Source organism: Balaenoptera musculus, chromosome 4, assembly GCF_009873245.2.
Source record: "Balaenoptera musculus isolate JJ_BM4_2016_0621 chromosome 4, mBalMus1.pri.v3, whole genome shotgun sequence".
Classification (NCBI taxonomy): domain Eukaryota; kingdom Metazoa; phylum Chordata; class Mammalia; order Artiodactyla; family Balaenopteridae; genus Balaenoptera; species Balaenoptera musculus.
The window spans coordinates 132,731,144-132,741,906 of NC_045788.1; positions in this window are offsets into that span (position 1 = coordinate 132,731,144).

The following is a 10,763-nucleotide window of genomic DNA, read 5'->3' on the forward strand; positions in this document are numbered from 1 at the left end:
AGTTTGTGATTATCAGATACAAACTACTATATGTAAAACAGATGCAGAACAAGGTCCTACTGTATAACACAGGGAGCTGTACCCAATATCTTGTAATAACATATAATTGAAAAGAATATGAAAAAGAACATATGTGTGTATGTGTGTGTGTGTGTGTGTGTGTATAATTGAATCACTTTGCTCTACACCAGAAACTAATACAACATTGTAAATCAACTATACTTCAACAAAAACAAAAAACAAAGATGTTGTCCTGTTCTCTCTTTTTTAGTTCCTTTTATAAAAATGTTAAAATCAAATAAATATGTAAAAAACATTCTGTTACATTAATTGATGAGGGCTCACTATGGAAGAAATCAGGTGGATGATGGTGATGGAGAAAAGTTTTTCTACTTAAAAACATTAGAAAACTAGAGCAATTGATTTATAATTACCCGGATACAGATTATCCAATACATTAAAGAAGAGAGCACCTCCCTAGGGAAATTTATTCATTTCTTTATTTTTCATCTAGTGAACCCTTTCTACACTCCGCATTGTGCCAGAAGCTTTAAAGGACAATAGAGATAAATGTCATCATTCTTGTCTTCAAGGAAGTTATAATGTGAAAAGGGTGATTATATATGTTGAATGTGGGAAGTGTATGAAGGGAGGTACAAAGAAAATATGTAGGAGATTCGGAAAATGCAGGACTACATTTTGGCAGGGAGACTGGAGAAGTCTCTGTGGAAAGGTGCTTGATCTGGGCCTGAAAGGATGGCTGGATATGAGTAGTCGGATATGGGAGAAAAAGGGCAATAATGCCTCATGGGATGATTCTTTGGCCAATGGAGGATGTGAGTTGATGGATGTTTCCTCCTTTCTCACCTCATACAGTCCTGACACATACATCATCAAGCTTCTCAGGTGGTCCATGGGATCAAGCAACACAGGCAATTAAGAAAATTGCTGGAGCAAAGGTTTCGAGATTGGAGAGCACCTACGAGTGTTCTTTGAAAGCCAGTGATTCATATTTAGAAGCAAGGGAATTAAGAATAGAGAGAGTCCATTATTGTTGGTGTTTAGTTTCAGCAAAGCAAACATATTAACTTTACCACATGAGGATAGTGGAACATGGACTTTAGTTCAAATCTCGATTCTGCTACCTTCTAGAACATTATTACCTTTTAATTTTTTATTTATTGCAGTTAGTTGATTTACAGTATTGCATTAGTTTCAGGGGTATAACATAGTGATCCAGTTATTATTTTTTGCAGATTATATTCCGCTGTAGGTTATGAAAGGATATTGAACATTATTATTTAAACTTTATAAGCCTCAGTTTCCTCATCTATAAAGTGGGGATAACAATATGTCATTGAGAGGTTGAGGTGAGGATTAAATGAGATGATATGTGTGGCCGGGATGCCTAGGATGGAAGAAAGGAAGGATAACTGTCCATACACCAGCGTTCCCAACTTTCCAGAACAATTGTGGCTAATACAATGGCTTGGTGTACTCAAACTCTGTGCCAACGCTTTTCTCTCTCGCTTGCCTCTGCTACAGAGATTGGAAAACCAAAACAGTCAATTTGCAGAGTCCTCAACTGCCATGGCAGCTGGGGCTCCACACATGATTTAAGTTTTATTGATCCTTTATCCTTGAGTTGGAACTGAGTCACAAGGAGAGAGGACCATGAGCGTTTGTTTGGGAACTGAGTTCAGTGGGGGGCAAGAGAAGGGTTATGAGCACCTCTGTTGCTGGCCTGGGTCTCGGCAGAACTGGCCTAGCCTGGGAGCTAGTGCTGTGGGGGGTGTTTTCTGATTGACTTGCTTCCAGGTTGTGGCAGATGCCTTGGAGCCGATGACTGTGGCGCTGGCTTCCTGTAGGAGAAGATGGCCTCTTAATTCAGCAACTGCCTGATTATGGAAGAGGCAGCAGCTCCCTTGATGACCCAATTCTATGGTGACATTCTGAGTTCAACTAAAATCTTTTCAGCCCTCCCCAATGATTTAAGAACTCTCTGTATATCTTAAGGAACTCCTTGTGTTTAAACCAGCTAAAGTGGACTCTGTTGTCTCTAATCGACGTGATCCCTGAATGAAACACTAGTTCTGGCCAATACAAGGTAAGTTTGCTGGTACTGCCTCTTCCGCTGCTTCTTCCTGCTTGAACACAGACACAGATTGGGGGAGTAATTCCTATCACTGAGGGCAGAGCAGGAACGTGAAGGAGCCTGGTACCCTGAGGACATTGCTGAATCCCTACAGCAGCTCTGTACCACCCAGTCTTCAAGATAGAGTTAATATTATCTGCTCACAGTTATTTTAATGACTAACTGGGATAAACTACATAGAGTATTTAGCCTAAACTGTGCACAGAGGAGGCATTCAATCATGGTAGCTATTATAATCATTACTCTTTGTCACCATCTCTCTTTATGACATGGATGCTTTCCAGGACCTCTTGCCGAGTCAGGGGCTGGAATGAAGGCACAGAGGGCGTAGGGGTGGGTTCCTCCCTGGAAACTTGAAGTTTAAAAAAAAAAAAAAAAAAAGACAGCTGCCGATGAAATATGGCTGGATCTCTGTGTGTGGCATGTTAAACATTTACCACAGGTTATATATCTCTCCATCTTTCTGAAACACTCACTTCCATTTGCTCTTTGTGTTAATGGGGTCACATTGTTTAAGTTGATTTAGCAAAGATAAGTGTTTGGAAGACTAAAGAAACCATTCCACTGCCTGTTCTGTTCAGCTGCAGAGTCAAGGGGGTGGTGGAAAAGTGTTTGTTCCCTGTGGGCTTGAATCCTACTTTTGTCCTTGACTAATTTTGTTTCTTTCATTTTTTATCATCACAAGAGCAATGCAGGCTCCTGCTAGCACATTCAAATGATTCCCAGTGCATTAAGTAAGAGTGAAAATCTACACTTACCTCTCTAACACGTCCTGGAGAAATAGTGCTCGTGTAAGTCTTCATTGAGGCAAATCTTGCTTTGTCTTTAAACTTCAGCAGCTGCTTTGATTGTTCATTAACATGCTGGCTCCTTAAACTCTTTTATGATGAGGTCATACCCCATCGCTTCCAACAGGCTTTCTTCTATGTTTTATCATCTAGGTCTCTACTACCACTGGCTTAGCCACCTCCAAATCATCACCAGTATCATCTAATACTGTTTATTCTGTCCTGGACAACTTCGGGAACCATGTCAGTTTCCTTCTTTCCTTCTCAACTCCTTCTTGGCGATGTCAACAACCATATTACTTGATTCACTGCAGGATGAAGTGACACTCATGTCTTCACCTGGTAGCACTGAGTGTGCTGTAGACTTTGTCAACAGTGTACGGCTCTGTTCCACCTTCAAGATGCCACGTCTTCCTTTTTTATTCTTTCTCCCATGCTCCTGCTCTGCTCCTATTGTCACAGAAACCTCTATACATTGGGGCCTTGGTGTTACTTTGTCTGTTGTACCTACTCTTGATTCTCTGATCAGCTGCTTCCATGCTGCCCTCCCCACCACTCTGATGACCTTCCCCCCCAACCATTGCTAGACGCCCCATACCACTCCACCCGACCCACAGAGTCTGCTTTCTCAGTTCCTACTCTTAGGGTGAAGGCACTCATGGAGAAAATGCAAAGAATTAGAAGTTCATAATGCTTGGCATCAGATGGACCCCTACCACTATCCCATCATCCTTTCAGTCTGCTTTTCCCAGTGGTTTTGACAACTCTTCCCTACTTATATCGAATACTCATTCCTAACACAGCATCCTCATTTCTGTAAGAGCGCCCGGCATCTTTTTGCCCTGAGAGGAGCCAGGACCTGGTCTGAGTTTTCTTATCATCCTGCTCACACCAACACACGTCTTCTTAAACCACAAACATCTTGGATCAGGCACCTCTCATGTACCACTTCAGATCCTTTCAGCCACACTTATCTTTTGTTCCAGCCACCCAACCAACTGCACATGGAGGCATTCTGCCAGCACCTCCTGCCTCCCATCCTAGGACTTATCTGTTTTCACTGTGGCTTGGGACCCTGCAGGCACCCCTTGGCATCCTCATAAGTACAACCCAGAAGTGCTGGAGAGCTAATGCTTCCTGGAGTGTTCTTTGACTAGAGAGGGATGCGAGCTGCTGGATAAATGCTTCCTCCCTTCTCATCCCAGACTGGCAGTCCTGAGACGATGTCATATGGCTTCTCAAGAGGTCCATGGGATCAAGCAACTTAGTAACATATCTTGTGTAGCTTCTCACTGCTTCACTCTCTTATACTCCTTCTTGAGATCACATGCAGATACAATAAAGGACATGCAGATACAATTTTTCTGATGTCTGCTCTCTGGGGAAATAGTCTGAGACACATCCTTTATTCTTCTTTCCAAATTCTTCCTTCTCTGAGCTAAAAAACAGCCCTTCCCATTTCCTGAGAGAGCGTTCTTCTACAGTGATGGCCTCACCTCTTCCAGTAAGTAGAATCTTAATAATTTTAAGAAATGTGTCTTGAGAGCTTCAAAAATCGCACTGTTTTGAGTATCTCTCATGTATGATTACCTCCAGAAAATGGAGAGAATATCCAAAACATCATGGTGATGTCTTCAGGCACTTCGGTGGCTTTGTAAAGTACAGTTGATCCTTAAACAGCATGGTTTGAACTGCGTGGGTCCACTTACATGCGGATTCTTTTTCATCAGTAAATACTATAGCACTACACGATCCATGGTTGGTTGAATCTATGGGCGGAACTGTGGAGGAGGAACTGTGGATGCAGGATATGGAGGAGCTGTGGATGCCAAGGGTCCACTTAAATTATATTAGGATTTTCTACTTCGAGGAGGGTCGGTGCCCCTAAACCCCACATTGTTCAAGCGTCACCTGGACTAAAGTAATTTGTCATAGTACATCACCGTAATAGCAACATTATCCATGAGCTTGTCTGGATCTATGAAGAAGTAGAGTTCCTACCACTTCATGACAGTTACAGCATATTCAGAGATTAGTAGAGAATAACAAAGCCATGATATGATACAGATGTTGGGCAGCTGGCTAGGCTTGCTCTCCAAAAAAGTGACTCACTCCTGCACAGCACTTTCACAGCAGACATGATTCCAGTGTGTGCTTTGGCAACATTTAAAAATTACTACTTGCCTTGGATCATGGGGTCATTGACAAACAATAAGAACCATGAGTATCAAAGTTACAAATGCCAGGGTCTATTGTACTTTCTATCTCTAAATCTGTATTGTCTGGACTTTGAACTTCGGATGTGCACAACCTCTTCAACAGGAAAAAATAAACCTTCACTTGACTTTACAGTGTCACTCAACTATGACTCTATTGTCAAATAGATCTACTGGACCTTCACTCGCCAGGTTGTCCTATGACTTTATTTTTGAATCTAGTGACTCTTTCTAAGCTTTACTAGAAAGTAAAGCTTACTATTTTACTTTCTAAGCCTCTCTGTTGTATTTGACTATTAGCCGGCCTTTCCTTGGTCCTCCATTATCATCCGTGGGTCTGTGATTTTTCTCTAGTGTTTACTTCATTGTTCGAATCATCTCTTTCTCTTCTTTTGTCTCTTCTTTCTCCTTCCTTTGAGCACTACTCAAAGCCCATCCTTGACTCTGATCTTCTTTTACGTTTCTTCTTCATAAATTCCAGTTCCTTGTTTCAATTATACTAAGGCCATTTGGAGAACAAGTAGTCAGCACAGACTATTAGAAATAGGAGGGCTGTCATCTTGATACTTGGTAATCCATCCTCATTTGAATGCCTCTGGAAATGAAGGGTTTACCTTCTCCCTTCTCACACAGCAGCTTTTTTTTTTTTTCATTTTTGGAGAGCTCTACTATGTAAAATGGTTTAGCATGTTTGGCCAAATCTATCTCCTCATAATTTTGAGACATTGACTGTTTTTCTGTCCTCCAAAGTAACACTGAAAAAATTTCCCTCTTCTTTTTGATAGTCCTTAGCAATACTCTGTCGGCTTATATTAAGCTTCTCTTAGTCACTCAGACCCTGAATCTCAGAAACATTTTTGATTCTTCCTTTTCCTTTAGTTCATAGAGGAAACAAGTCACTAAGTACTCAAGACTTGTTCTGAAGTTTCTCCTGCAGAAATTGCATGTTTCAAGGTAGAAGACTTAAATATTGTAAAAATAATAACACCTCAAATTAACTTATAGAGCTAATGCAATAGTGATAAAATCCCATTGGATTTTTTTTTCAAAGGAGTAAATACAAATTTTCTGAAGTTCGAACGACATAATAAACAAAGAATATTCCAAAAATGTAGGGTGATAAGGAGCGATTAGTAACATGCATTATTAAAACAAAGTTACAGTCTTTAAAATAATGTGGTATTGACTTGGACTGATCAATGGAACAGCATAAACAACTCAGAATTATCATTTATTAAATATAAAAATGTGATATATAAACAAAGAGAACACATATCAAAGAGGAGATTAAAGATTACTCAGCAATGATTCTGGAATCACTGGCGAGGAATTTGGAGGAAAATCCAAACTTCAAATTTACTGAATGAAGTCCATATGCGATTAGTGAATTTAAAATATAGAATCATAGAAAAATAAGGAGAAAATTAATTGGATAGTGTGATTAAATCTCTGGAACACTGAGAAACTTTTTAGATACGAAGTAATTGATGGTGCAGCCACCTTGGAAAACCGTCTGAAAGTTCCTTGAAAGATTAAATGCAGAGTTACCATATGACCCAACAATTTCACTGTTTGGTATGTACCAAAGAAAAATGAAAATACACATTCACACAAAAACTTGTACACAAAGGTTCATAGCAGCATTATTCATAATACCCCCAAAGTGAAGACAACCCACGTTGTCTTCATCCATCAACTGACAAATGGATAAATAAAATGTGGTGTATTTATACCATGGAGTATTAATTGGCAATAAAAGGAATGAAGTACTGACACATGCTGCAATATGGATAAACCTTAAAACCATTACCTAAGTGAAAGAAGCCAGTCTGAAAATATTACATATGGTATAATTCCATTTATATAAAATACCCAGAGTAGGCAAATCTATAGAGACATAAAGTAGATTGGTGGTTGCCTGGGGCTGGGGGCTTGGGCTTAAATAGGGATGAATGCTAATGCGTGTGGGTTTCTTTTTGGGGTGATGAAAAGTTTCTAAAATTGACTATGGTGATGGATGCACAGTTCTGTGAATACACTAAAACCATTGAATTTTGCACTTTAAACAAGGGTATTGTATAGCATATGAATTATATTTCAATAAACCTGTTAAAAAAGTAATTGAAAAAGTAAGAAAATATCAACCTATTATGATACATTCCAAAAATATTAACCTTATCCTAAATCTTTTCTCAAATGAGATAGGAATATATGGTGTTCAAAAGGGCAGAGAGGTTAAATGAGGTAAGAGCTGAAAATTTTTCATTGGATTTCTTTTTTCCCTCTTATTAACTGCGGTAAAAGTCATTAAAATGTTCTGTAACCAGATTTCACTGTAGCTTATTTCAATTCAGTCTTTAGTTTTCTCTATGAAGTCTCCACCTCATAACACATCCTCCCCAGAAATCATCCTTTACCAGGAGCACAAAGGAGAGCTCCCAAGATCAACCTCTTCATTTCTGAGGTGAATCCACTAGATGTTAATACTGTGCTGTAAGGAAAAATGATCCCAACTCAAACTAATTGGAAAAGAAATAACACTGCTGCAAAGGGCACTTTAAGAAGTGCTTTTTGCTTATGGAAAGAAACCAGCAAGTCCTCTAAGTATAATAAAGGAGAGTGTTTTACAGTTAAGCACGATTTGGAGTGAAGCATTCAGATGTTGCTGCTTTGCTGGTCCAGACTGTTAATGCTCTGCTGGTCCTTCCCATGGGGCCCCTTCCTTAGGAATCACAAAGCTTCATCTGTGGCACGAAGACGCCACACTCCCAATACAGGGCAATCTTCTTCCTCATTCTCCTGGCAATCAGTTAAGTTCCTTAACTTTCCAAAGTAGAAATCCTTTGCTTCTCCTATTTGTCAGCTGTTTCAATACATTGACCTGCAGCATTAATCTCACTGCTTCATAATACTCATTGCCTAAGCCAAGATCTTTTCTCCCAGCCAGAACCTGTATTAGTATTTGAGTCTAACTGGCCTCCAAGGAGCTGCACTGCTGGTTTGTTCAAACTCTAACAACAAGGGAAGATGCTCCTGATATATCTTGACCTTGTCCAGCAGCTACAGTAGGGTCATAGTCTTTTCCATCGCACTCGCATAAAAGATTTCTTGAACCACTGAGCAAATTAAAAAAGACTTGAAACTTTCCTTTCAATGATTTGTCCACAAGAATTATTTTGTCAACATCCATTCTCTTAAAACCTGCTTGTAGTATTTTAAAATTCTGGATATATTCATGATTTGGCTTAGTTTGGAATCTCCCTTTCTTCAAGGCAGTATAACCAGGGAACAGCATATCCATTAATTGACAGTCAGCAGCCCCCATGCATAACTGTTCCATCTTTTTTGGGGCCGATTGCAGAGAATCATTCATTAAAACCAGTACCACCTCTTTTTACTGGAAGCGGACTTAAAATTGGAATATGATAATGGAAGGACACCCTTTATACTGTGAACATAGAGATATTTTAGAGATGCCACAGAAGTGGATGGCTGGTCATTTAGAAGGTGATCATGGTTCAGGATCTAGTCTAATTTTGAGGCAACAGAAATTCCATTTTTTTCAGTGAACTTGGAAGTGATCATGCTCTGAGGAACTGTCTCAAGCTACCTAAAGTCTTAGGAGACTGAAGTATAAACCTGGTGGGCATTTGACTGCCTGGGGCAGGGTACAGCTAATGAAGGGCAGGGGAAGGAAGGGGAAGGGAATGGACACCTATTAGCTTTTTTATTAACTTTGTACAGAGAGCCCAGCTAGCAAAATCTACATCCATGAGGGAGGGGACTCTTAGGAGACCTGGGAGACGAATTGCCCAGGTATTTAAACAACCAGTGTAATGGTATCTGTAGGTTCATGTATCCCAGATGCGGGAACTTGCTGGGCCTAGTTCCTGAATCCCCACCAAGCCTGTGCCTTCAGCTACGCTGGGGATCTGCTGGTTGCCTGTTGAAGGGCAGGTGGCTGGAATCCACCGACAGCTAGACGGAGAGAGCGCTGGCCCAGAGGACCAGAGACTGGGGCTCCATCGCCCAAGAGAGAGCGCCTGTAGCACTCAAAGTGGAGGGCTGCTCCAGTTTAGTGGGGCCATCCTTCACTTACATCCTACGTTTTCAGTTAGTATTGTGCCTCACTTATTAAATACCCACTTCCTGATCTTTGCTAATCTATCTGGACCATGAGCATCTCTTCACTTTCTGCTTCCAACGTTTGTAGCTGTCTGTAACCTCCATACATCCCCACAGCCTATGGATTTCTGACCAGGTACGCCACCTATTGGTGACACTGGATTCTCACAGAATCAGCCCTTAAACCCTGCTGTCCCAAAGGTTTACTAGCAACACTTAACCTTAACAAACTCTCTGTTAGAGAAGGTGCTCGCACTCGCTGGATCTCATTTCTTCTAGAACTTTCGAACTATTGACAAAAAGTTAATGTCTGTTAGAGATGCTATCCATGAAGCAATAAGAGATTAATTTTGATATAATAGACACTGATATGATGAAACCAGAAACAAAAAATCAGCTTCTTGTTTTGATGGGAGGGGGGCCCAGCTAGTCAAGGGGATGGGAAGAAAGGCCTATTGCACTAGTTATTCAACCTTGTACTAATTCTGATTGATTTCTCCTAATATGTAGCTCTCAAATGGTGATTTGGGTGCCTATTATAAACCCTTAAAGCTTATTGGGGAGGAATTAGCAAACACTGGATATTTCAGATCATAGAACTATCATTTGTGTGACTTGCCCAAAATAATGTTTTTATAAACTCAAGGAATCTGACTGGCTTTAGGTGACAAAGCAATGTTACTATTTGGTCAGTTAGAAATGAAATTTAGGGTTATGGTTCACAGAATTTTAAAAAAATCAGTTTTTCAGTATTTTAAATGTCACTTGCAAAAGCAGGAAATGCTGTGTTCAACTGGCTGATAAAATTAGGATGACAGTAATAAATCTTTTAATAAAAAGCATGGTATAACAGTAAAATTACTGCAGAAAAAACACACCCTTATAGTGGCAAAATCACAAAATGTTGTATCTGCGTAATGTCATTTGTTTGGGCAGGTGAGTCATAATTTTGTACATTGCAGTTTTTCTATGTTTTATGAACATGTAGTAAAAATACTGTGAAATTAAAGAACAATTTAAAACACTCTAGGTAGTCATAAATATTTACTTGTTATAACAGATGAGCATAAAAGACTTACTGCAAAGTCTACTGGACCTCCAAGAAGATTCTGTTTTGCTATGTTTCTGATTTCTGCAGCATCTTACCAGAAAATGTGCCTCCAAATAGACAAAGAACACATTGTCCGGTTCATGTTTGCACCATCAAGGTTGGAGATTCTGTCCCTTTGATCAAATGATTTTTATTGGATTTCCACGATGCACTGTGCATTTCAGAATGTGGAAGTAGACAGAGAGAAGACAAAAATACACCCCCATGGAGCTTATTCTTGGTGGGGGCAGTTTGGGGGTAAGTAGCAGGGATGCATACAGATAAAGATTAAATGAAATGATGAATAGAGTAATTCAACTCATTTACATATGTTTGCCTTTTGATAGGAGTGGATCATGAATTCTTAATTTGTCCTTTCTTTATTATGT